The 27,147-nt window shown below is 42.0% G+C and overlaps 1 long non-coding RNA gene across 1 annotated transcript; it reads left to right on the forward strand.

The window, feature by feature from the left end:
- The first annotated feature begins 3,938 nt into the window (after positions 1-3,938).
- Positions 3,939-5,919, forward strand: LOC120235976. The gene is made up of 3 exons (XR_005529556.1): positions 3,939-4,537; positions 5,170-5,236; positions 5,857-5,919. It is a non-coding gene; the product is annotated as an uncharacterized LOC120235976 (long non-coding RNA).
- The last annotated feature ends 21,228 nt before the right edge of the window (positions 5,920-27,147 follow it).

Raw genomic sequence — 27,147 nt, forward strand, 5'->3', positions numbered from 1 at the left:
GCAATGTCATTGTGTGTGTGTGGCGGGGGGGTGTTTAGAGACATATTTTTATACAAGATAAAGAGGCAATGACTTCTTAATACTCAGCAAATTGAGTGATTTTTCTGGAAGTTGATGAAGCCCTTCCTTTATTTTTTAAAAATATTTTTTAATGTTTTGTTTATTTTTGAGAGACAAAGAAAGAGAGAACACAAGTGGGGGAGGGACAGAGAGAAAGGGAGACAGAATCTAAAGCAGGCTCCAGACTCCGAGATGTCAGCACAGAGCCTGATGGGGGGCTCAAACCCATGAACCGCAAGATCATGACCTGAGCTGAAGTCAGATGCTTAAGCGACTGAGCCACACCAGGGTACCATGAACCCTTTCCTTTAGATAAGAACCATAGAGTTGCCTCAGTATGTTAGTTGTGTTTAATGATGTTCCCACCACTTCTTTGTTTCTATTGAGAAGAAAACCTCAGTAAATTGGGGGGGGGGGGGGGTAATGCCCAGAGACCTGGTTCTCAGCCACATGCATAGAGAAATCCTTCATGCTTCTACATGTCTATTTCCATCAGCCTTGTTTTGTTTACATGTGTTGAAGAGAAAACAGTACTGATTAATTTGTAATCTGATATTGATAACAAGGCAAAAAATCAGCTTTTGGAAGCCAAGGCATTAAATCGTCGCAGGCCTTTGTCATCATTTGAAGTGCTCTGTCTATACCCTGGTAGCTGGGATCTGGGGTATCTACTGTTAGTTGTTTTATTTAGGAAAAATTTGAGTTCATACTCCCCACCATCGTACATATTCTAGTACGCCACCTGCCACCCCAGCTGTTGGCAATGGAGGCAGCACAGATGAAAAGCCCGCAGAAGTCAATTAATGCATAATGTTCTTTCCTTGCAAGATCAGTTACTAAATCTTACCGGTTTAGGTCTGATATAAAGCAGCCCATGCGGAATTCGGCTTCCCTCACGACACCATGTATCATCTGAATATCCTACGGCTCCCATGGCTTAAAAATAATTCAGGAAAAGAGCAGTGTCCGGAGAATCTCGTATTGGAAGTGTAAACAGTGTGCTCTTACCAAATTCTTTTGGGATATTTATTATTTTAAACCACTGCTTTTTTTTTCCCCTTTTGACTTTGAAATGCTAAGTTTAAGATACCCATGCATCTTAAATTCATCTCTAAATGTGATGCGCTTCAAACAAATGGACAGGATGTTTGGCTTAACTTAACCAAACTGGGTCCCAGTTTTGAGGTTTGAAATATGCTATGATGATTAAGAAAAAAAAAAAAAGTCTTTGAGACAGAAGTGTAAGGCAGAAATATTGCACCCTCAAATATTAATGTGTTCTTCTCTACTAACTACAATGGAAATAGTGGGCGGCTGGAGCAGAGAGAGAAGTACAGCATTAAAGAACGAAATTTTAGATGTAGAGGCAGATCTGTGCCTATAAGGCACTTATCATACATCAGATCAGAGCCAATCAGCAACCCATTTTCATAAACACTGTTAGAACATCTGGTTATCTACTGGGGGCTGGGGGTAGCACACACATGGACCACCACTTGCATAAATAAGATTTTAAGTGTTAAAAACAACAGAAAAAAAAAAAAACCCACCCCAAAATTTTACAAAATCACACAGAGACAAGAGGAATAATATTTTTTATCAGTTTGGGAGTGGAACAGCCTTCTCAAGCTTTACATGACAGCAGAGAATCATAAAATCATGGTATTAGATATCAAAACGCATGATATCGAGGGCCATCTTCGCTCTATAAAAGCCAGAGGCTGGAAACAAAGAAACAAAACTGAAATCATGATCTTCTCTCTTTTATCATTTCAACAGTTAGAAGAAGTAATGTGCCCATTTTCATGTTTTTTAAATGAGTGCATCAAATAAGTAAAAGATATACTAATAAGACCACAGTGATAATTTTAAAACACACAAAAAAATGTATCCACAGAAAAAATTTAAATGGTAAAAGAACACATGACAAATGGCTAGTCACACTAGGAATTAAAAAAAAAAAAAAAAGGCAAAGAAACAGACATGAAACCATTTTTTACCTTATCAGTTAAGCGTCTGACTTCGGCTCAGGTCATGATCTCACGGTTCATGGGTTCGAGCCCCGCATCGGCCTCTGTGCTGACGGCCAGCTCAGAGCCTGGAGCCTGTTTCAGATTCTGTGTCTCCCTCTCTCTCTGACCTTGCCCTGCTCACGCTGTCTATCTCTCTCTCAAAAATAAATAAAACATTTAAAAATTTTTAAAAAAGAAATAGAAAATATAATTTTTTAAATGTTTATTTAATTTTGAGAGAGAGAGACAGACACTGAGCAGGGGAGGGGCAGACAGACGGGGAGAGAGCGAGAATCTCAAGCAGGCTCTGAGCTGGTACCACAAACCGTGAGATCATGACCTGAGCCAAAGTCAAGAGTTGGACGTTTAAGCGACTGAGCCACTCAAGTGCCCCTCCAATGACTCTCTAAATAGATGAACACCTTAGTTTTTCCTGGAGGAGACAGAATGCTACAGCTTGACCAAAACGTAAACCAGTGTATTTGAGATTTTGCCAAGGGTTGAGATGTCAGGACCAAAGTCATTGCATTATTTATCATGAATTCAGAGTCCACTCTGAAATTGCACAATTTGTGTATTCTTCAAAAGCACTGCTTCTCAACTGGACACGTCCACCTCTATCTTCCCAAAGCCACAACTCCAGATTTCCAAAATGTGTGTGTGTGTGTAACATGTGCGTGATATGTATATAATGTGTAGAAATAACTGATGTGTGTGTGTGTGATGTGTATGCACTGTGTTTCTGGTGTATAATGTGTGTGTGTAAGATGTGTATATGTGTGTAGTGTGTGTGTGTGTGTGTGTGTGTGTGTGTGTATAACGTGTGTGTGTGGATTTATATGTTTCTTGGCTCCGAGTATTCTAAAAGATAACCTGGCATGAATTATCTGTAGGGAAGCATATTCCTTATGAGTCTGGCTTCTGAATTATTTCACTCATTAGGCATGTTTTGTAATTATGACCTGAAACGATTTGTAGAACGTTCTGAGAAATGGCCCGCAAGAAACCAGTTTCTATGTGGTAGCTTTCTAGTTAGGAGATTCTTCATTGAGTTACATGGGTTCTTTATGGGAACTGATAATTTTGGACTCAATTTCAAGAATACATGTCCTTATAATATCATATGTTTGCACGTATAGGAGGATTAGGAAGAACTTAACAGAGGACCATGGGGGAGAAGAAGGGGGGAAATAGAGGGGGAGAGGGAGGGAGGCAAACCATGAGAGACTCTTGAATGCTGAGAACAAACTGAAGACTGATGGGTGTGGGGGAGAGGGGAGGGGGGTGATGGGCATGGAGGGCACTTGTGGGGCTGAGCACTGGGTGTTATATGGAAACCAACTTGACAATAAACTATTTGTAAAAAAAAAAAAAATACATTTCCTTATTTTCTGTCAAGAGTTGGCTTCCATCTTATCTAAACCATTTGTGAGAACTTGTGCATGATGAATGTGTAGCCCCAATCGTGATACATAGGACCTTGTATCTTAACTTTGTTTATTGATTTTGATTAGGCATGCATTCCTTCCTAATATTTCCCTGCATTCTTTCCTAATATTTCCCTGTACATTCTGCCAAACTTTCTTAAGATATGCGTGCCTTACAGATATTTTAATATGCTGTCTTGTCTATATTTTTGAATGTCTTGTCAAATGGCATGCATATGGGTTTAAATGCATGTTTTCTATTTTTCTCTCAAGTGCAGAAGAGAGGTCCCAGCTCACTATAAACCTGGCTTACCCTAGGTAGGACCTCGTGCTCTGTCGGCGTGTCTAGAGGGCAGGTGGAGAAGGCTGTGTCCGCTCTACCCCCTCGCCCGTCCTCATGTACAGGAAGAATGGGTAGGGCCGTGTCATGGCCGTAACGTTGCAACCACGTGCCTACGTACAGTGGCAGCCACCGCCTAAAGAACACTCCTAAGTTGTCAGTGTTCTACACTCTTATTTTCACCTGGAGCTTCCACCCACCGCTTCCTGTTCTTGTAAGCTCTCTTGTTTTTGATTTCGCCAGAAGGACTTGCTGTCTTTAGAAATCTCTCACTGAAGTAGAGCCCCCGTTGGGATGAATGGGAATCAGAGTGCTAGGAGCTCTTCAGAATGGACTCACCCAGACGTCCACATTGTCCCGGGTCCCTCCTGGCCTGTTGACCAGTTCCTGACTATAGAAGATGGAAGAATCTGGCAAGTGGTTCCCAGAGCAAGAGTACTTTCAGATCCGTGTAGCTGAATAGGAGGCAGAGACTCCTTCCCCTTCCCATGGGAGAATGAGACCGGGAAAGGCATCAGGAGAAAGGGCTGGGTATGACCCATCTCTTGTCGCTCTGTCTCTACGGAGCTAATTCAGAGGCGCATGGTGGAGCATCCGAAGCCAAAATAGCCCGGAGTCGCTGCTGGACTTTGTGGCTTTCTCCACTGATGTCACCGCAAAGCTGGAGGGACCGAGCAGGCAGTGGCTGACTCTTCAAGGTAACCCTGGGCGCTGTTGGAGAAGCCAAAAGGAATCATCCTGGTGCGGAAATACTGGTCAGGCCTTCTAGAAGCGGAGGCTGAGAAACGACTTGTTACACAAGCTCAGGGTTTGGAGCGGGGTGGGGTGAGGAGGGGCAGGTCTCAGGAGACTCTTGTCAGAAAGTGATGGGAGCAGAATGGGCAGGTGAGAGGCTGAGGCATCGCAGCCTGGCCCCATGGCGGGGGCTCAGGAGTGAGGATTGCAGCTCAGAGTCAGTTCTGCTTGAAGCGAGAGGTCTAACTTCTTACAGCGTTACATCAGTCAGTCACTGGGCACGGGTGGAGGCAGAAAATTGCCCAGGCCCGTGGATGTCTGCAGCAATCTTTTGGAAAGGGATACGGTGAGTACAGGACCTTCTGGTTATGGCGCACCAGCCATAGAGGTAACCCGGTTGCACCATCTGATTGTCAAGAAAGAGATAGTAAAGAAGCCTGCATTAGCCATTAGGGAGCTGGAAATGTACGTGACGCGTGAGACCCCGAGCCATGTAGACGAGAGAGGACAGTGCGATGCAATTGTCCCTGCTCACGTGAACCCTCCTACCAACTCCACCTTATTTTTCTTTTGTCTCCTTTGTGCACCTTCTCAGATTGATTGTTAGCAGGAGTTCCCAGCTTTGAGATCGAGGTGATCGTAAACAGGCAAAACCTTAGCAGGTGGGTGAGGCAATACACGGCTGAATTAAAATGTATAGAAGGGAGGCTGGGTCTGCTTTTCTGAGAGAGTTGCTGCGATGTTTGTAGAACGTTGTGTCGTGTGGCATGGGACAGGGGCAGAATTTAATAGGTACACAGAACTGTTTAATATTCCTTCTCCGTTGCATCTCTTATTGAAGTTCGGTACATCTGGCAGTTATGGATTAGCAGGCACACTCTTTGGAAAATAATTACTTTGTGCCTTTGGGTGTGGGCATTAATTTCTGAGTCTTGGAATCTGTTCTATTCTATATTTCAAATTACATTGTGCTTTCTAACTGGGAAATGTGCTTGCCTCCTGATCTGAATCTAGGGAGCTAGGGACAGAAGGCCCGTGAGGCAGGAGGGACATTCCTGCTTTGATTCTAGGGGTTGGGCTTGGAAATATCATAATACATTGCGGGAAAAGATGACGTGAAAACAAAGGTTTGGATGGGTTATTATATGGCACAGACTCTTTGTAACATGAAGAGGTAACACCCATCTTTCCTGAACCAGTTAATGCACCGCCTGCACACTGCTTTCAGACACAGAGACGCTGACCTAATTTATGCGCTCACCATTGTTATTGCACATTTCAGAGATGAGACCCAATAGTCGCCAAATTGCCAGTGAAGGGGAAATTAGCAAATGGATCAAATGAGGTAATACATGATAAATTGTTGGCGGGGGGGGGCAGTTTAAAGCATGCTATCTTATTATGATACATCCATTTGTATGAAATTATCTAGAAGTTTTGAGGAGGATACAGAATATCATGGGGATTATGCTCATCATCCCTTATCTATTCTACCTATCTAAATGACTTATATTCTATCCTATCTATCATCTATCTATCACCTAACTCTATCTACCTACCTACCTAAATCATTTACTATCTATCATATAGATTATATCCATCCATTCATCCATCCATCCATCCATCCCTCTATCTTTCCCTCCCTCCTTCCCGCTATCTATCACCTATCTACCTACCTACCTACTTACCTATCCATGTATGTCTATCTATCCATCCATCCATCTATCTATCTATGTGTCTGTCTATCTATCTATCTATCTATCATCTATCATGTATCTGTCTCCATTTATCCATCCATCCATCCATCTCCCTACCTACCTACCTATCATGTATCTATCTCCATTCATCCCTATATCTATCTATCTATCTATCATCTATCATGTATCTATCTCCATTTATCCATCCATCCATCTATCTACCTACCTATCATGTATCTATCTCCATTCATCCCTCTATCTATCTATCTACCTACCTACCTACCTACCTACCTGCCTACCTGCCTACCTACTTACCTATCTAAATCATCTATAATTATCATATCTATCTATCCATCCCTCTATTTATCTATCTCCATCCAATCCTATATCTCTCTGTCTGTCTATCTATCTTCAATCTACCTGTCTCTTCCCATGGATATATATGTATGCATGTACACATATGATACATATGAACATATATATGTGAACACACACACACACATACACACACACACAGAGTAATTACCAAACGTAAGATAAAGGCAGCCTAATCCAGCACACTCCTACCAGGTAAGAAGAGTTCTGTGTCTTTCTATGGTGAATGGATGGAAACCCAAGAGCAGATAAGGGAAAAGCACTGCCTACAAGAGCGCTCCCCACCTTTGTGACACATGTGCGTGATGTATCTGTGCACCGCGCAGATATGCTTTACAAGCGAGTTGTATTTATCAGTATTTACCATATCAGAACTTAGAACTAAGGCTTTTTAAAACTATTCTTCGTTTATCTAGTTTTAAATCACAAAAATAAATGTAATATCTGTTTTTTAATGGAATAATTTTTAGAAATAACCACTTTCTAAAAAAATAGAATAGAGGCAATGTCTTACACTCCTGCAGCTCTCCTAAATGTCTAGTTTCCTGAAACACACCTGGGGCCTGATACTTCCTTTCACATTTTGCCCGTTGTGATATCTAAAGCCACATAACTTGCAAGCATCTGACTACACTCTCAAAACCTTTTTTTAAAGGATACAAACCGTAAGTCAAGTCCCAAGTCCCATTGTTTTTACAAAAGGTTTTGGTTTTGTGGAACCCCAAGCCATACTTTGAGAACCACTGTTTAGGTAGTGTCTTTGTCTGTCTCTCTCATGTTGGATAGGGCACCATCTTGACTGCTGGGTGATCCTCAGTTGCACTAAAACAGACTGGAATCTGCATGTGTTTGGAGAGATTTTGCCAACTCTTTGAGACTTACACTTCAATTGGGGACACGTGTTTTCAGTGAGGACATGTAAATATCAGTATCTGTCTCTGTTTTCTCTGGACCTCTCAGTTTTCCTAGAGAGAAATATTTTAACAAACCCTGCGGTGAGCAATTTTAGAATCCAGGGTGCAAAGTGGGCCGAGCTGCTCAGCATGTGGTATGTAGACTTTCCCTTAATGTACCCATTTTCCGTTCGACTCCACCCTGCCCCTCCAGCTGCAGCTGGCGCCTGGAAGAATGGAGTCCCTTGAAGACATACTCAGTTTCCCTGAGGTCCCCATCAGGTCCAGTAGGGGGTGATTCTGCAGCCTTGTGGGATGGACTGGAGCTGAGAGATTTCGCTTTTCAGGAAAGTCTTGCTTTATCCCGACCTGGGACCTCACCGCCAGAGCCTTCTGCTGTCACCAGTTTCCAAGCATTTCTGGCATTTAAGGTCAAGAGTTGTCCTATTTCCTGTTTGGGTTCTCCCGAGGATGAAGGCTCCAAGTTTCTCCCATCTGGATACATTGGAATCCATCCATCTGCTTCCCAGCTAGTCCTACTTTGCTGAAATCCTAACATGTGGTCATCTGCTGTCCTATTTCTGTCTTGAAAAATTTTGCCTCTTACTTACACATTTTTTTTTTGTCTTAGTGGGTTTACGGGAAACAAGGTTTCAATCTGCTATGTTTAACGAGGCATCTGCAAATGCCCTCATATTTAGTCCCCTTGCAATGCCTCAGAGTAGCCCCCGCTGGGTATTGGTGGAATATTTGCCACTAACTAGTTGCACAATTGATTAATTAACATATTCGATCACATCATAAATATGCATTAACCGCCCCCTTTGTAACACCTACCTATGTCCTTCTTTGGCATATCTTTTCGCTCTCTTCCATTTCCTGGGGAGATCCACCCCGTAGCCTCCATGAGCACAATGCAAAGGCAGCAGTAAGATTGATTGATTTGGGGTCCATGAGAAGTTGGATGAGAGGCATGCAGCAGCTGAAGGAAAAGGGGTTGGCTGAAGAAGTTCAATGCCAGGCAAATGTAGGCTCATTCTTCCAGACGTGGTCACACACCACCTTCTGTCTGAAGCCACACAGACCTTCTGGGGTGCTGTGCTCCATTGCCACTCCCTTCTCACCCCTAACTGAACCTCTTTATATAGTGCATGTCCACCTGCCAGCCTCTGAGACAGAAATGTAAACATTTTGAGCTTCCTGTAATCTGTTGAATCATCTCCAATTCTTGTCATCCTTCAGACACGATATTTAAAGACAGTTTATACGGCTTATTTAAATAGTTCAACCAAACAGACACAGCAACACTCTTGCATGTATAAGAAAGACATCTTTTTCTCTACCCTAGATCAGCATTACATCTATAGCACATTTTTATTTAAAGAAAAACAAATATCATTCCGTGTTCCTGATGCCATACTGGCCTGAAATCCGAAGCATTTACCTACCTGTCCTCCACAAATATTGGAAGAGTTGACATTGCCAATATCAATTGCAGAAGTAAGAAGTTACCAAGTGTACAATTTGAATTATGCTTCTGAAAAGAGAGTATGTCTGAACTGCCGTCATTTTTTTTAAAAAATAGATCTCCCACAATGGAACATTCAGATTCCAGAAATTTTAGAGATGACGGTTTTTCCATAAATATGCATTATGATCATTATATCACACGATGTGAACATCACATACATGTTGAAGAGTAAGAGTCTTCTTATGAAACCAGTTTTATTCAAATGTAGCCATAGAAACATAGGCTGCAATAAATTACTTTAGGAAAGAAATATGGTAGAGCCTTGAACAGCACAGTTCTGAACTGCATGGGTCCATTTGTATACAGACATATTTTCTATAAATATGGTATAGAGCTGCAAATGTGTTTTCTCGTCCTTATGATTTTCTTCATCACATTTTCTTTAGCTTACTTTATTGTAAGAATATAGTATATTATATTTATAACGGGCAAAATATGTGTTAACTGACTTTTGGTAAGGCTTCTGGTCAATAGTAAGCTGTTACTAGATAAGTTTTAGGGAGGTCTGATGTTATACATGGGGTTTTGACTGCACACGGAGTCAGAGCCCCTACCCCTGGCATTGTTCAAGGGTTAGCTGAACACGGGACAATTCCTTTTACCATTGTAAGATAGAGACTGTACTTAAAACTGGACTTGGATTGCTTAGAAATCAGACTGGTACTGCAAAACCAAAAAATGTCACACGTTCAGTGCCGTGGACAGTGAGAGTAGTGTGTACCACTGTGAAGGAGCTGGATGTGCCTTCTCTGGGAACGCAGAGAAGTTGATGATATCAGCAATGAACGATTCTTCTGCCTTCCTCCCTCTCCAGTGTGTTTTCATGACTTAAGATAGATGCTTAACCTGTGGTTAGCTCTGGATGGATCCTTAAGCACAGCTCTGCTGCCAGTACATTTCCTGGCTATTGCCAGTCACCCTTACATGATCGTGAATGAGGTCCCGTGGCCACCGCTAAGGCCACGAGGAGCTGAGAAAGGTAGCCCATGCTCCTGCTGGCCCGGGCTGGACAAAGAATCCAGTGCCTTAACTGAAGAGGAAGAGTGGGAAGGATATTGAGAATAACCTGCCCTGTGGTGGATGGGATTTTTTTTTTTTTTATCATTTCTAAATGGAAAGCCACAAGCTTCTCTTGAATCAATATCCACCAGAAACAGAAACAACATATGAATCCATCATCTTCCTTGTTTTCATTAGGATTTTGAAATACTTTTGCTTCCTTGTTTAGAAGTTTTATTCCAACACATTGATTTCACCCACATTCGCCATAAGAATTGAAGACAGAAAACGTGTCAATGAATATGGTCTTGAGGAACCTAGAAAGGCTCATTGAAGTTATATCTTGACAACACCGTAAAAGTCTTAATCTAAAACTGATCTTCAAATTACAGGCAAAACGTTTTCTAGAGAGAAGCGTGATTGGCTATCCATGCGTGTAACGAATGTCAGCACCATTATTTCTCAGTTACTAGATTTCTGTGGGTTTTTTTTTTGTTTTTTTTTTGTTTTGGTCTTTTTGTAGATGGCCGTGTGCCTGTTACATTTTGAATTTTATTTAAAGGCCTATGGGACCGCTGAAATTCTTATGTAGAAAACTGATGCTCACAAGGAGTACTTGGACAAACTTTGAAAGCAGAAACCACACAGGTGAGATTGAGTGGTGGAGGTCAAAGACAGCCAAGGTCAACAGTTTCAGATTATAGGACATGGGATCCAGAGCATAGGCAGGTAAGATGGGCCACAGTAAGAGAGTGTAGGCAGTCGTGCATTGGAAATGTATGATGAGGTAAAGGTCCTATGCTCAAATTCGGGGCCCTGGGAGACTGATTACTCCTTGCTCATGGCCACGTGAAATACCAGAACTACTTTCAAAATGCCCCCTTCCATCACCAGCATCGCATCAGGAACCGTGGTACCAAAACCTGCCCGATCATGGAGCCCCATGCCCTGGGAAGCAAGCCCATCAGTGATCACCCTCACACCAGAAACCGTGTTTCCACATTAGATCGATCACCCCATAAAAATTCCATTTTGAAACTTTGCCGGAACGGGTCCCCAAGATTCCCAGATATTGGGCAGCTTGCTAAGTTCATGGACGCTTTAGCCTAGAAGCAGAGCTCTGCAAGGAAGCAACACACCTAATCTCTGGGGCTGTATTTCCTGCCCAGAAACTGAGTGGTGCCTCTTTCTTCAAGCTGGGTTTGATGTGTAGTCACTTGCAGAACTTACCCTCTTACTAGACTCCGTAGACTTTGAAAGTATGCATGTTTCACGCTCATCGGCCTGTATTCCCATTGCTTCGAGACAACATTCCTAACACACGTTGTTTTTTTTTTAAGTTTTTAAAATGTTTATTTACTTTTGAGAGAGAGGGAGAGACAGAGCATAAGCAGGAGAGGGCAGAGAGAGGGAGACACAGAATCTGAAGCAGGCTCCAGGCTCCAGTCTCCAAGCTGTCAGCACAGAGCCCGACGTGGGGCTCAAACCCACAAACTCGAGATCATGACCTGAGCCGAAGTCAGTCGTTTGACTGAGCCACCTATGCTCCTGAACCATGATTCTTTTTATTGGAATACTCTAGAAGTCTCTCTGTAGATCCACTTGCCTTTTCTGACATTCCTATGAGGTATGCTATTTATGACTATTACCAGAGCTTTGAGATTTCCTATGTAGAGTTTAAAAAGTCAAAGTGCTTGAAATATATGTGGGGCTTGGGGGGCAGTAAGTGCTGTATTGAACAGATAATAGTTTTTGGTGTCCACAAAGCAGGTTTTGGCTATATTCTTTATAGTTTTTATAACAGCTTGTAACATGTTTAAAGAGCTACATTTCACATTCTTCCTCTAGAAATGGAGAGAATCATACCTTCAATTCTGCATGTATACATTGTATTATATATTCTAGTATATGTGTATATGGGTACTCTTCATGTCTGTTCTGCACATTTATTACAAATATATGTATACATGTATATTATATACATATATGTATATAGATGTGTGTATGTGTGTGTTCTTGATAGGTAAGTATATTATACTATATTATTATATATAATATATATTCCTGGTAGCAAAAAACTCACTTTTGGGTTAAAACTGGGAACCTTAATAATGCAACATGAGTCATGTATAACATTGGTGTCCTATCTACCTACCTACCTACCTGCCTACCTATCCATCCCTATATCTATCTATCTATCTACCTACCTACCTACCTACCTACCTATCCATCCCTGTATGTATGTATGTATGTATGTATGTATCTCTCTCTCTCTCTGTCCATCCCTATATCTATCTATCCATCCATTCATCCATCCATCCATGTATCTATCTATGTGTCTATCTCCTATCTACAATTCTCTACCTACATATAGGTGTATATACAAGCATATATACTTACATGTACTATATACCCTATATATATATACACATGTATATGTATAGTTTAGAAATCTCTCTGTGTGTATATGTGTGTGTATATAGACGTGTGTGTGCACACACCTCCATGCAGTTTCAAAATAATTTTTAGCTTTTCATTCTAAATATATCACCAAGACATGAGTGTACCATGCCATGCATGTCTAAAGAATGCATGCCTTCTTTTAAAACCGAGTTTACAACAGCACTATCTTTCAAGTTGTGATTTGATTGGATTCCTTTTGGCAGGTCATTACCTCATCATGTTGCATTACCTGCAAAATCAGTTCCGAGGTATTCGAGGAGACAGTCAAGCTTAGTGGGAAATAATTTTTAATGCAAGTATTTATGTCTGTGGGCATCTTACTGCACTTGAGTGGCTTTGGCATTAGACCTACGAGTATGCACACGTGGCCCCGTCACACTAATGCGATGGGACAGTGGTCCTCGATTGATGGACCCGATACTTTGACGCCACAGAAAAAGCCTGCTGCCTGTGACGTAGGGTTTATTCTAACCCACCAAGCACTGTGATTTTTGCCGTGGGGGCAAGTCACAAGTACTCTCGATCCGTCATTCTGGCTGACCTGTTTTTGATTTGGGTAAGAGAGAAAGGCCACAGATTCCTCTTCCTTGACAAGCTTAATCAATAACTGGTTGTTTGCAGATTTTTGCGCATGCTTCCCACATTACCCAGCTACCTCCGGAACCATCCTTAGCCAATGGCTGTCCTAGCTCTACGGTTTCCATTTCATGTGTAACTACGCCATCATTCGCGTTGACCCTCCCCACTTGTACCTTGTCAGGAAGTCATTATAAAACACTGGCTTTTCCTTTTATGGCCTAAGATTTAAGGAACAGCATTTTAAGTGATGACCAAGCAATACTCAATGCCCACTTGCTCTGGACTCTTTCCCAAATGAAATAATTTGCATCTGAATGGATTATTCAAGTCAGACCCTGGCTGCTCCCTGGGGACAGAAAAGCTTTGAGAAAGAGCAGAAATCACACCCTGAGGTTCAAGTTGTAGTCTCTGGCTGAAGAAGGATATCAACAAACATTGACAGTCACAGATCAAAGAGAAAAAAAAAACAACAACAACCCACAGCACCCTAAACATGTTTCCATAGAGTTAATGACAAAAAGTATATGGGTGATAAAAGTCACTAGTACTGTAAAGTAGAGACAGCTGTAGAACTTCGAGTTCCCTCCTTAAAAGGAACTCAGTACACAGGTTTATTTAAAGTGTGTGTGTGTGTGTGTGTTCCATAGAGTTAATGACAAAAAGTATATGGGTGATAAAAGTCACTAGTACTGTAAAGTAGAGACAGCTGTAGAACTTCGAGTTCCCTCCTTAAAAGGAACTCAGTACACAGGTTTATTTAAAGTGTGTGTGTGTGTGTGTGTGTTTAAGGAAAGCATGAGCCCTGCATTACATTCCTGAATTGGTATCATTTTCTGTTTCACACCTTTTTTTCCAGCAATTCTTGTATTTTCGAGTACACACTTCTCACCTCTGTTTAACGTGTCCAGAGAGATATTTTGGCCCATGCTCATATGTCACTTTTTATTATTTACAGCCAGTGGCTTAGATATTTCTCCACATGCAGGGCTTGGATTTAGGCAGGACGTGAAAGGGGGGAAATGAGATTCAATCCAGGTTTCTGGATTGTTTAACTTGTGTCCATGCAGGTCAGCATGCTTGGTCTTCTGGAGAGTTTAAATAAAAAAGCAAACTCTTATTTGGGGCTCCCTTTGCCTTTCCTTCCTCAGGGAACTAGGTAGACCAAGAATCATGGTGTTATCCATTTCAGAAATGGGAGCAGAAGACAGGATTTTGGACCTCACAGACAGTGACCATGCGCCCTGCTTAAAAAACAAAAACAAACAAAACAAAACAGGAAATCGGGGCGCCTGGGTGGCTTAGTCGGTTAAGCATCCGACTTTCGCTTAGGTCATGATCTCGCGGTTCGTGGGTTCGAGCCCCGTGTCGGGCTCTGTGCTGACTGCCAGCTCAGAGCCTGGAGCCTGTTTCAGTCTGTGACTCACTCTCTCTCTGACCCTCCCCTGCTCACGCTCTCTCTCTCTCTCCTAGAAATAAATAAAACATTTAAAAACAAAAACAAAAACAAAACAAAACAGGAAAAACAAATGAAGAGAACAAACACGTGACATCCAGACCCCAAAGTGAAGAGCTGAGAGTCAACCTCAAATACAGTAAAAGCACACCCCGGGCTTTCCCAAAAAGGATGGGATGTACATGCCAAAGGAACGCCAATGAAGACTCCTTTCAGGAAGCTGCCGGAACGTCGTAATTGCACTGCATCCACCTTAGCGTGCCTTCACGCCCTTGCGATTCCCAACCATCCCACTGGGATTCCTTATCATCGATTGCCTGTCCAGTCCATGGAGAGAAACATTTCTAGGAATGCAGTCTCTTCTGTTTATGGCTGTAATGCAGGACCACGTAGGAGATGTTCATTACAGTCAGGCTGATCGAGGGCCGCCTGGTGGCTCAGTTGGTTAGGCGTCCAACTCCTGATTTCAGCTCAGGTTGTGTTCTCAGGATTCATGGTTCATGAGATGGAGCCCCACGTCTGGATTTGCACTGACAAAGTGGGGCCTGCTTGGGATTCTCTCTCCCGCCCTTTCTGCCTCTATACCCTCCTTCTCTGTCAAGTAAATAAACATTTTTTTAAAATATTGGGCTTCTTGCATGTGTTTTCTTTATCTGTTCGACTGTCTCTGCTGAGCTGTGATTTACTGAGCTGCTTAGAATCACCTCTGCTTTCAAGAAAGATGAGAAACACAGAACTTTCCCTTTACTGCTGTCTGGGACAACCGTGAACAGAAAAATTCACTGGGAATTGAAGTGAACACCAGTAAGGAAGTTACTTCAAAGTCATTCTCATCATGTGTGACTTATCATTTGCACCTGGAGCATCCAGAGACATTGCCAATTAAAATTATGTGCATTGCCTTCGGCGATGAATGAATTGTTTTTCAGAGCATGTCTTAAACTGATGAACAGCCTGATATGCGATCAGTGAGTTTCATCGCCATGATGATAGGTCTTAGGACTCAGTGCAATTATAAAGCATAATTTGTGTCTTTGGCAACACCCTCGATTTACCATTTTTCCTACATGGATGAAGGAAACCATGTCCTACTGATTAAGTAGATAGACCACGGGCATGTGTAGGAGAGCGTGACATCCTGCTGATTTCCTGTTCCACCGTCATGCATGGGAAAGACAAAACTTCTAAGAAAAAATGTGTTATCCTAGTACGTGTAAAATCGGGTATCGGATATCGAAAGCTAAACGTATTTTCTCTATAGATATAATTTTAGGGACATGCACGTCTGCTATACTGCTTCCTGTCTCATGTAGAAGGACCTGTGTAGTATGTATAACATCTCCGCACCTCTCCTTCTCCACCTCCTCTGCTCCCCGGGTAAGAAGGAGGGGCTCCACCTCATTGGCCTCACACGGGACGCGTCTGTCTTCCTCCCCGTTTCTGCTGTTCTGTTATTTCTGATTCAAACACTTGAACACTTTAACTAAGTTTTCTTAAAGACATTAGCAATTTCTTTGATTTACAATTTAATGACACTGCACAACTTTTGTTTTTCAATGAGAACCTTGTAAAATGAATGGTAGTGAGGAATTTTCTAAGTCTGCTGCAACTAAAATCATCTAGGCTTGTTTATGATAAACTCACTTTTAAAAATGTTGTTTTAAGTTGGTTATTCTGAGAGAGAGGGAGAGTGTACAAGTGCAGGGTGGCAGAGAGAGAGGAAGAGAGAGAGAATCCCAAGCAGGTTCTACATGACAGCACATAGCCTGAGGCGGGGCTCGAACCCATGAACCGCGAGATCATGACTTGAGCAGAATCCAAGAGTAGGATGCTTAACTGAGTGAGCCCCCCAGGCGCGCTTATGATAAACTCACTTTTTATAAATTCTCAAGAATGCTGATCATCAAAAGGTTAATGTCCAGGGATCCCCATATGTGCATATACGTCCCTCGCTATAGTGGGGTAGACACCCGCCACCAGCTTTTCCACTTGCTGAAGCCAGCAGATGCCTTCTTCGCCCTGGCCCACCCACCTCTCGGTTGCATTCTCTAAGAGACCAAGGATGTCCTTTTGAGGCCAAACCCCAATCTGGCATCGGGACCTTAACCAGAAAAATTAACTCATGCGGAAAACTCAAAGGGTCAAAAGAAAGAACAGGAAGAAATGTCTATCTTAAAGTGCACTTGTCACGTGCAATGTAAATTCCAAAATCATCAAATAGGTAGTTGTCAAAATGTGTCACCTCTCCACAGTGGCAGGCTGACAACTAATGAGATATTTTAGTGCATTGTGACAACAAGAAATAGTTGATTGTGGCTGCATTTGGAAGGAGTTTCGCTGAGAAGATCGGCCGGCCCAGATTCCCCAGGTAGGGAGGGATGTGAGCAGCAAAGGCTGTTATGCTCACAGAGATTTTGCCATTAACCTCCCTCTAGGAGTTACAAACACATCGCCCTTCTTTCCTGAACACTCGCAGCAAACACACAAATGTGCAGAGGGGAAGAACAAATCACGGGAGCATATTTTTAGTTTCGGTTTTCCCAGACTCTCTAGAGAGGACATTAAAAACAAAACGTTGAATCACCTAAGTGAGGTATGTGTTAATTTCTTTTGGATACTATTCAGCCTTCCTCTAGGGACTATGATGTAATAAAAAGACACCAAACCTATGAAAAAAAGAGCAGACTAGCAAACACACAGAACCCGACTCTAAAGCAAAAGCAAGCAAGTGATAAGCAAAATGTAGCCATTGATTTTCGTGATGGCACTTAAGTCCGATGTATAAAGAGGTCAAGTTATTGTCAAATGAGTTTAAATTGGGGGTCCTTCTGTAGATTTAACCATTTGTAATGGAGAAGCTATCTCTCATATGGGTCACTCATTGTAGGTTTTATGAAGGGAAAGGAAGGAAGTCAGTGGTTCCCTACGAGGCATTCATGTTCCATTTTCCTTAATTTATATTAAGAGAATTTTCTGGCACTTTTCACAATGAATCTATATCAACATGGCAACATGGCTGGAAAAAGTATTGCAGCAGCTAATTTTATTTATTTATTTATTTATTTATAAACTATTTATCTTTGAGAGACAGAGACAGACAGCATGAGCCGGGGGAGGGGCAGAGAGACACACACAGAATCCAAAGCAGGTTCTAGGCTCTGAGCTGTCAGCACAGAGCCCAACATGAGGCTCGAACTCACAGACCAGGAGATCATGACCTGAGCCGAAGTCAGACGTTTAACTGACTCAGCCAGCCAGGTGCCCCCAGTTTTATAATGTCTTAAAAGGAGACTATGTTTTGAATATACAGTCTTGAACTGGGGAATGTTATTTTCTTGGAGAGCAAGCTGATACTCTGAAAATGATGATTGTTTAAACAAATAATTGGTGGATGGAATTTCATCAAGGGACCCTGGTTGTTTAGTCATTGTCAGCTTTAGGAGGTAGTGCACAGATTGGCCATCAGCCATAGGTTTCTATGCATACCTGAGCCCGGGACATCTAGCAAGATGCACTCTTGCGTTGTGATAAGCATGCACTCACATTGGTTATAAGAAAAGTAATACAGATAAATGACAACAGTATTGTCTTCCAAGCATCGAATTATTATCCAAGGGAAACATCCCCTTTAAAAAATGCAGTTTGATGGGGCGCCTGGGTGGCTCAGTTGGTTAAGCGTCTGACTTCGGCTCAGGTCATGATCACACAGTTCGTGGGTTCGAGCCCCACGTCGGGCTCTGTGCTGACATCTAGCTCAAAGCTTGGAGCCTGTTTCAGATTCTGCATCTCCCTCTCTCTCTGACCCTCCCCTGCTCACGCAGTTTCTCTCTCTCTCTCTCAGAAATAAACAAAACATTTAAAAAATTTTAATGCAGTTTGATAAATAGACACTTCTCTCTATCAATATGTAATCTGTAAATGCTATTTTTTTTTTTTGTAAATGCTATTTTTGAGCTGTGTTTCAGATTTATGTAACTCCCTGAAGAAACCTGCTGTTATTTATGACAATACAACTGGCAAACATGGCCGTCAAGATCAATGTTGGCCCCACGGAAAGTTACTGTGGGTTGGTGGTTATTTTGCACGAATGTGTTTAGATTCTCAAGAGATATTGTAAATTGTTTGATGATCTCCGTCATTTCTGATCATCTCTTAAAGTTTACCTAGAAAGTGTTCTTGCCTCATTTGAATGAATAAACTCACATGTAAGCTTCTGACTGTCAAAATCCAACCTACTCCATTTTGAGAGTTTGGGCAGGCAAGGCATGTTACCAGTTGTCTACAATTTAAATCTCTCTCTCTTTTTTTTTTGGCATTTATTTATTTTTGAAAGAGAGGGAGAGAGCACACAAGTGAGGGAGAGGCAGAGAGAGGAGGAGACACAGAATCTGAAGCAGGCTCCAGGCTCCGAGCTGTCAGCACAGAGCCCAAAGAAGGGCTCAAACTCACAAACTGAGATCATGACCTGAGTCGAAGTCAGACACTTAACCAACTGAGCTACCCAGGCACACCTAGACTTTAAATATAATACGTAATTGGCTTAAATCGGAACAAGAATGATAGGGAAAAAAACATTCATCAGCAAACATATTTTCCCCATAAAGATGAATGTCAACACAGTAGAGAAATTGGGCTCATACAGTTTTCTGGTCAGATGGTCGTCTTTTTCCATCCTGGATAAGTGAAGTGCAGGGTGCCCAACGATGGGCCAGTTAGACCTGAGATTCAACATATATATCTGTTACTCTGAAGATTTATTTAGAAAATGCACATAAAAAGCACCATAATGGCATACAGCAGGTACCTAGCACATCTTTATCTATTTAAGAAAGCAGCACGAGTTCAATAAAATTGGGCTCTCGTTAACGAGGGGGCATCAATATTTGCATCGTAGCTTCGGCCAAAGAACCATGGTTATGCAAGATGTTCATGGAGGCAGGAGCTGGCTGAAGGTTATCGATGGGAATTCTGTACTGTCCCTGGAAATTTGTGTGCAAATCTACAAATTATTCCAAGGTCAAACCAAAGTTTCTCTGGAACAAATTTTAAAAAATGAAGTCAGCCTGGATTCACAGAAAGTGGAAGACCTGAGTTCATCTTTACTAGTCACGCTCCATGTTGTCAAATCCCATCCCTGTCTCTAGCCCCAGGCTATTGGATGCAGGTGTTACCGGCTGTGCCCACATCGAAGTGTACAGTGAAATCAGCCAGCGTTGCCGGGGAGCGACAGCACTCTGCGCCTGCACGGCCCTGTCTGTGCATGAACACACTGGGAAGGCCTCTCAGGGTACCTTCAATCTCTAGTCCACAGCAATCCACATTTCTTGGCTTTCCGTCTACATCAGCATCAGGGAGATGAGAACTTGGTCATGTTACAGGTACTTCAAGTCTAATTGCATACTTATAATTTATAAATAATGCAATTATGTTAAATAAAAATTTTAAATGGGGCAATAGACGGAAATAATCTTTCGACACCCACTTTTGACATAATTGTGTCAAGTCTTCATTTGCTCTGTGAAGACAGACTTTTACATCGGAGGCAGGTGGCAAGGAGAATATCCAATTCTAAAGGAAACAGAATTTGGCATCAATAGGACAGCCTACTTTATAATTTATTTTTAGAATGCTACGGATTTAGCACCAAAAGAAGTGACTGATGGGATTCTAGAAGGCATTAGCACATTTCTCCTGAAATGGATATTTGAACCTTTTGCAAAATGTTGCTGTTTCGAACCGATTTCTCTTTTTTGTCAGTCGATGCTGCCTTTGTATGATACAGAAAAGAGACGAAAGCCTTCACAAAGAAAATACTTTTGACATTGGTAGAATTTATGTGAGAATGGACTTTTACCACCTGATATTCAAAACTATTTACAGTAGATTCTTAATATGCTCATGATGAGAGGCCCCCATGTCACATCACGTTGACACACTTGCACACGTTTTGCAAGCATCATTTGGGAACTGGTCAATATTTTATATGCCCACCAACGTGATATTTGATGTGCAGGTGAAATACCATGCCACAAAGGCGTGTGCTTGAGTATTGGCAGAATGGAATTGAAGCTTTCTTCCTGGCTAACAGTTTTGATATGAGCTACTTAATTAGCTTCTACTAATCTAATTATCACCAGCAGAAAGTGAGGGGCAAGAGTATTATAAATACCAATGATTCCATCTGCGTGATCTCATTGATAAAATTCTTGATTAAGATCAAGTAGCACGAATGAAATTTCCCTTGTACATCACAGATACTATTCTTTTTTTAAAAGTGTATTTATTTTTCTTAGCAATCTCTACACCACACGTAGGGCTCGAAATCATGAACCTGAGATCAAGAGTCACAAGCTCTTCCAACAGAGCCAGCAAGGTGCCCCCACAAATACTACACTCTCTTAACATGCAGAGGGTTCTCACTGAGGCGTGTTAGCTATTTTAAGACCCAGTTTAAGAAATTTGAGTTTTTAGAAATTTCCCCACAACTCCACATACCTGTTTTCTGAAGCACTAAGTTTTTAACATTTAGAATTATTTATTTTGTTCCTATTTTTGAATCATCCAAGGCTTGGAAAGGTGACTTTCCAGTCAAAGAAAAAGATCAAGCATTTGAAGAAATACAGAAAGAACATGAGAGGAAATAGCCAATGTGGTTTCAGATCTCTGCCTGCGTGAAGCTTGTGGCCAGGACTCTGTGCCTTGTGAGTCCAGGCATTCTCCTTGATGTTTCTTGATTTGCATTTGGCCCCTGTGTAGTGACGACTTTGGTGGCTCCTCAGAAAACCATTTGTAATATCCTCTCCCACGTGTCCCAGAATTTGGAGACGGTGTGGTCTCCTCCATGTCCTCTGACTGCCAGGCTGACTCCTCCTGCAGACCTTTTGTTAAGCATGCCGTGTAGACCAACGACTGATAGTGGGTTGGTACATGGCATGAGAGAAAGACGGGACTGATGCGGACACACAGTTTCCTGTCTGATCATTTTGAGACATGGTGATGTCTTCCGAGAGAAGGAAAGGCAGACTTAGAGGAGGAATGTGAGCTCTTGACATTTGAAGTCACGTCAAGCAAGCCACGTCAAGAGATAGCTGGCTATTTGAGTCCACACTCTGGCGGCCAGGTTAATTTGTCGGTCGCTAGTATACAGTGGCGAGTCTTCTCTTTCGTGAGAAAATATGCTCCCAGCCAGAGTACACTCATCTTATTTCATACATTTTCTCCTCTGTTGTACGCGCCTCCGTGCCTCATTTACATCCCTTTTCGGCAGATGTATGTAACCTCTTAAAATTCAAGGGAAGAAAACAAAAACAAGAACAATTGATGCGTCAACATAATTGAACAAAGCCAGATTGCATACAGAAACGTACAGCCTACCAAGGGCTCTTTTTTCCTTCACCTTCCAAAATTCCTTCTGTCGATTTCACATCTCAAATGAAAATGTCCACAGGCGACCGTGTGACATGAGTTCGCTACTTGTTAAAAGTAATTGTTCGCAGCTGCCCGTGGAGGATGGACATGGATGTTGTAGGTCCACTGGCCATGGGCATGAGACACGTCTTCTTTACGATGGCTGTAAACTTACGCTTCCGGATGTTTGGGGCACGTGTCACTATAAGTTCCTGAACTTCTACGCTTTATAAGTTTTTAATGTTTATTTTGTGAGAGGGATAGTGAGTGAGGGAAGGCAGAGGGAGAGAGAGCGCATGAGCAGGGGAGGGGCAGAGAGGGAAAGAAAGAGAAAGAGTCGCAAGCGGGCTCCACGCTGCTGACACAGAGACCGACTCAGGGCTGGAACCCATGAACCGTGAGATCACGACCTGAGCCCAAATCAAGAGTTAGACCTTGAACCATCAGAGCCACCATGAATGAAAAGCTGTATCCAATCATGAGTAGAGGATTAACTGAATCTTGATACATACAAGGCAATTCTTAGCTATATTATTACTGCTGTCACATGTTTCAAACAAAACACAAGGCATGATTGATCAAAATGTGCCTGCAAGTGGTTAAATTTTATCAAAATATTGATAAAAATGTGCCCTTGAATTTTGCTTCCAAGTGAGTAAAACAAATATAAATAAATAACATCCGCAGTCTCCGTATGATTCTCCTCTTAACTCATCCGTAGATTAAGTAGATTGTGTACATTAAATAGATTATGGGGGTGCCTGGGTGGCTCAGTCAGTTAAGCGTCTGACTTTGGCTCAGGTCATGATCTTGTGGTCTGTGAGTTCAAGCCCCACGTCGGGCTCGGTGCTGGCACCTCAGAGCCTGGAGCCTCCTTTGGATTCTGTGTCTCCCTCTCTCTCTGCCCCTCCTCTGCTCACACTCTGTCTCTCTCTCTCTCAAAAACAAATAAAACATTAAGAAAATATATTATGGATTACACAGGTATGGGCACAGAAAACCAAGCATTACTGACCCAGATGTTAGGGTTTTTGGACAGCACACCCCTTTGACACAATTTCTGCCTATCAAGGAAGCTCCACAGAAAGAAATGTTATATCCATGGCACTGACTTCTCCAGGGAAAGAAGCTGAAGGCATTATAATATCTCCGTTCCCCCACATTTTAAGTGCTTCATCCAAAGAGGGTCCTACACCACAATTACCCTCAAAGCACTAAGAATGGACAACCATATTTGGTCCATGGTTAACTCAGAGAATTAAATGCTATGTACACATTTACTGCAGAACAAAAAAAAATATAGATCATATGGAAACAGTCTGCTGAATAATTCTCAGAGAAGAAAGATGTACTCTTCCATCCAACACATTTGCTGTCATTTTTTCCCTCCAATACTTATGTATTCAAACTATTCCTTACTTATAACACATATGCCAAGCTATCTAAGAATTCTGCTGTGAAATCACTGGCCCCCTGTCTCTTTAAATCCGTGATGACCCATCACCTCCTTCTCAAACTTCCTCTGTATCATTCCACCCTCTCCTACCAGCTGGAGACAACTTCTGTCCTTAAATTAGTGTTGCTAACAATTTTGCAAGCGTTTTTCCCCCAATAATTAATAGGAGTCAACATGCCAACTTTTCTCCCTGCAATTAGAGCAAGGCCAAGGTTATCACACTAAAAAATACATCATTATTCTGCAATTCCATGCACTCCTTTTATTGTGTTGGAGAAAAGGGACCCTTATGAGCAAATGTTGGGATTTTAACTTAATTATAAACTGCCACGTCTGAGCGAAGCAGGTGCCAAATGGCTGTGGTTGTGAGGCATTAAGAGTTGCTGATTTACTTCTTCTGAAGATGTCTTGCAACGTACAGAAAGGCGTGCTGGCTCCTGGTGCAAATCTGTCCCCCGTCATTCTGTGCTTTGCTACCTGATGAGAGGTGACATCAGGCTCTGTTGCATACGTGCCACTGACCAGCCAGCCGTTTGAAGTTCTGGTGCTTCATCCCCTCCCTGTGCCAAGAGGCACCCCAATTGCCACACGGGTGGCCAGACCCACCATTGCCTTTGGAAGCCACATGCCAACAGCACGAGCCTAGGGAATGACCTAGAAAGCACGATACTCATTCCACTCTTAGGACCGAAGCTGCCAATCAGGTGTGCAAAACCTAGACTTATTCTTTCTGTAGACTTCACATTTTTAAGGGCAGTTTTGATTTCACAGCGAAGCTCAGGGGGATGCACGGAGATCGTCGTATGTCCTACATTGCCAAGTGCAAGCTTTTCTCCATTAGCAACGCCCCTCACCTGAGTGGACCACCTGCCACCACTGATGGATCTGTATTGCCCAAGGTCCATAGTCTACATTAGCCTTCATTCTTGGTGTTAACACATTCTATAGGTTGATACAAATGTGTAATGTCGTGTATCCACCATTATAGTATCATAAACTGCCCTAAAAATCCTCTAGTTTCTGCCCCTCCTTCCTCCAAAACCCATGCAACCAATGATCTTCTCTGTCATGTCTAGTTTTTCCTTTCCCAGAATGTCATCTGGCTGGAGTCATATTGCTTGTCATCTTTTCAGATCAGCTTCTTTGACTTAGTAGCATCCATTTAAGGTTCCTCCAACCTCTTCAAGTCTTGATGGCTGGTTTCCTTTTACTGCTGAATGACATTCCATTGTGTGCACCGACTAGTATTCATTTATTTTTAAAATGTTTACTTAGTTATTTAGAGAGAGGAGGCAGGGTCAGAGAGAGAAGGAGAGAGAGAGCCCTGAGCAGGCTCTGCACTGACAGATTCTGTTATATTTAAATTTAAACAGTCGGTGGGGCGCCTGAGTGGCTCAGTCGGTTAAGTGTCCGGCTTTGGCTCAGGTCATGATCTCATAGTTCGTGGGTTCGAGCCCCGCGTCGGGCTCTGTGCTGACAGCTGGGAGCCCGGAGCCGCTTCAGATTCTGTGTCTCCCTCTCTCTCTGCCCCTCCCCTGCTCGCTCTCTGTCTCTCAAAATAAAATAAAGACCTAAAAATTTTTTTAAAAATTTAAAAAGTGGGGTGCCTGGGTGGCTCAGTCGGTTAAGCATCCAACTTTGGCTTAGGTCATGATTTCACGGTTTGTGAGTTTGAGCCCTGTGTCGGGCTCTCTGCTGACAGCTCAGAGCCTGGAGCTTCCTTCAGATTCTGTGTTTCCCCCTCTGTCTGCCCATCCCATGCTCATGCTCTGTCTCTCAATAATAAATAAAAACGTTAAAAAAGTTTTTTTTTAACTTAAGAAGCTTGTGTGGACATGGTGATCTTTGAAATGCAGTCAATACATAGCAGTCCCATTAAAAACTCTCTTAAACAGAGTTTACAAGGATCTATTCGGAGGATGGTAAGAGAATAAAAGGCAAAAATTGGAGGGCTGAAATGCGCAGTAATAGGCATACGATGTAATATGTTACTATGCACAGAGCCTACCAGACCGTGACTCTGATTCCCATTCTTCAGTTGAGATAAGGGCTGTCTCAACACTTGGAAAAATCACCGTAAAGCAGAATGATGGAGTCCCTTGAGGGTCTGCTTCTGCAGGAGGGGAGAACCCCAATTAGTTTGCTTCATTTCTCACCCATGCACCCCCAGCAGCTGCTGCTGGGCTCAGACTCCTCTAAACCGTCTCCGCTTTCAAACCCAACGCTCGGAACGCCAACGTCGATAAAACTGTAATCAAGCTGATGGACTGCTGTGCGGAGTGAGCCCTCCAAAGAAAAGGAAAGAAAAAAGTCCTTGAGTATGTAAATCAATACCGAGGTCATCAGTAAAACGAAGATTTCACTGTGCGGCTGACACAGATTTCCAAGGATAATGCCTCCCAGAGACGTGGAAACCAAACAGCTGAGGAAAGCAAGACGGAGCCGCCTCAAGGGCACCAGGGGAGGGTGGAAAAGACGTGTCTACACACCATTCCTCCCCTGCAGCTTTCTCCCAACGCGCCAGACAACAAGAATGACACGGAAAGTGGCTGGGCCAGGCGTGGCCAGTAGGCTGGCCTCGGAGGAGTCCACAAGGCACAGTGCAGCGTCCACACTGGCCTGGGATGCGTCGTTAATCTGCAAACTGGGAGCCGAGACGGGGGTAATAGTTGGCTGACACTGGATCCCCAGGTAATGTCTGAAGAAGGTACATGAGCCTGGGATGAGTTCCTCAGAGAAGTGTGTACACTCGTCAGTTATTACTAATTATTTACAGTAGATACAGCACATATAATCATACAGTTATATAGAGATCATTACTTACAGCTAGTGTATATATGATATACTAATACACAGTTTGAAAAATAAGTTTATGTGTGTATAACATATTGAATATTATATAATTACATGTACATTAGTCATTATATGGCAGATCTAGCATATACATAGTTATATATCATTACCACTAACTCTTATATGTTGCTAATATGAATAATAATACATGTATGTATTCATCACTACTATGTATTTGTAATAACTACTTAGTAATAAATACGTATTATAATAAAATTATAATAAAATAGACATATTGTTATGTATATCATATTATTATGTATATTCTATAATTATTATGTATAGCAGCATATACACACTAGTAATAAAATATATTAACTAATTATATATAGTATATACAATTATATATAGTCATGTGTCCTTGTTACTAATGACTAATACATAAGTACTAGGAATAATACCTAATACATAAATATTAGTAATATATATTACTCATTAGTAATAATCACACATGACTATATGTAATAATATATACTAATATATACTATAATATAGAAGCATATAGTATATATGTATACTTAATAATATATATACTATATATACTTATACATTATTACATATAAATATGTAATAATTATATTTTTAGAGGTATATATAGGTATAATAGTATAATATAGGTATTATATTACCTATATATAGTAATATATATGCCATGCACTATATATGTTACTAATCTATATCCACAAACAACTAATTTAATATTTAATGTGATTTCCTGAGGGCATGAAAACACCCAAGTGATTTTTAAATCCATATAAAAAGTTATGCTGTGAGCATCCGGGTGGCTCATCCAGTTAAGCATCCAACTCTTGGTTATGGCTCAAGTCACGATCTCATGGTTTGTGAGATCGATCGAGCCGGGTGTTG

The sequence above is a fragment of the Hyaena hyaena genome, unplaced genomic scaffold, assembly GCF_003009895.1.
Source record: "Hyaena hyaena isolate Hyena2069 unplaced genomic scaffold, ASM300989v1 scaffold_142, whole genome shotgun sequence".
Classification (NCBI taxonomy): domain Eukaryota; kingdom Metazoa; phylum Chordata; class Mammalia; order Carnivora; family Hyaenidae; genus Hyaena; species Hyaena hyaena.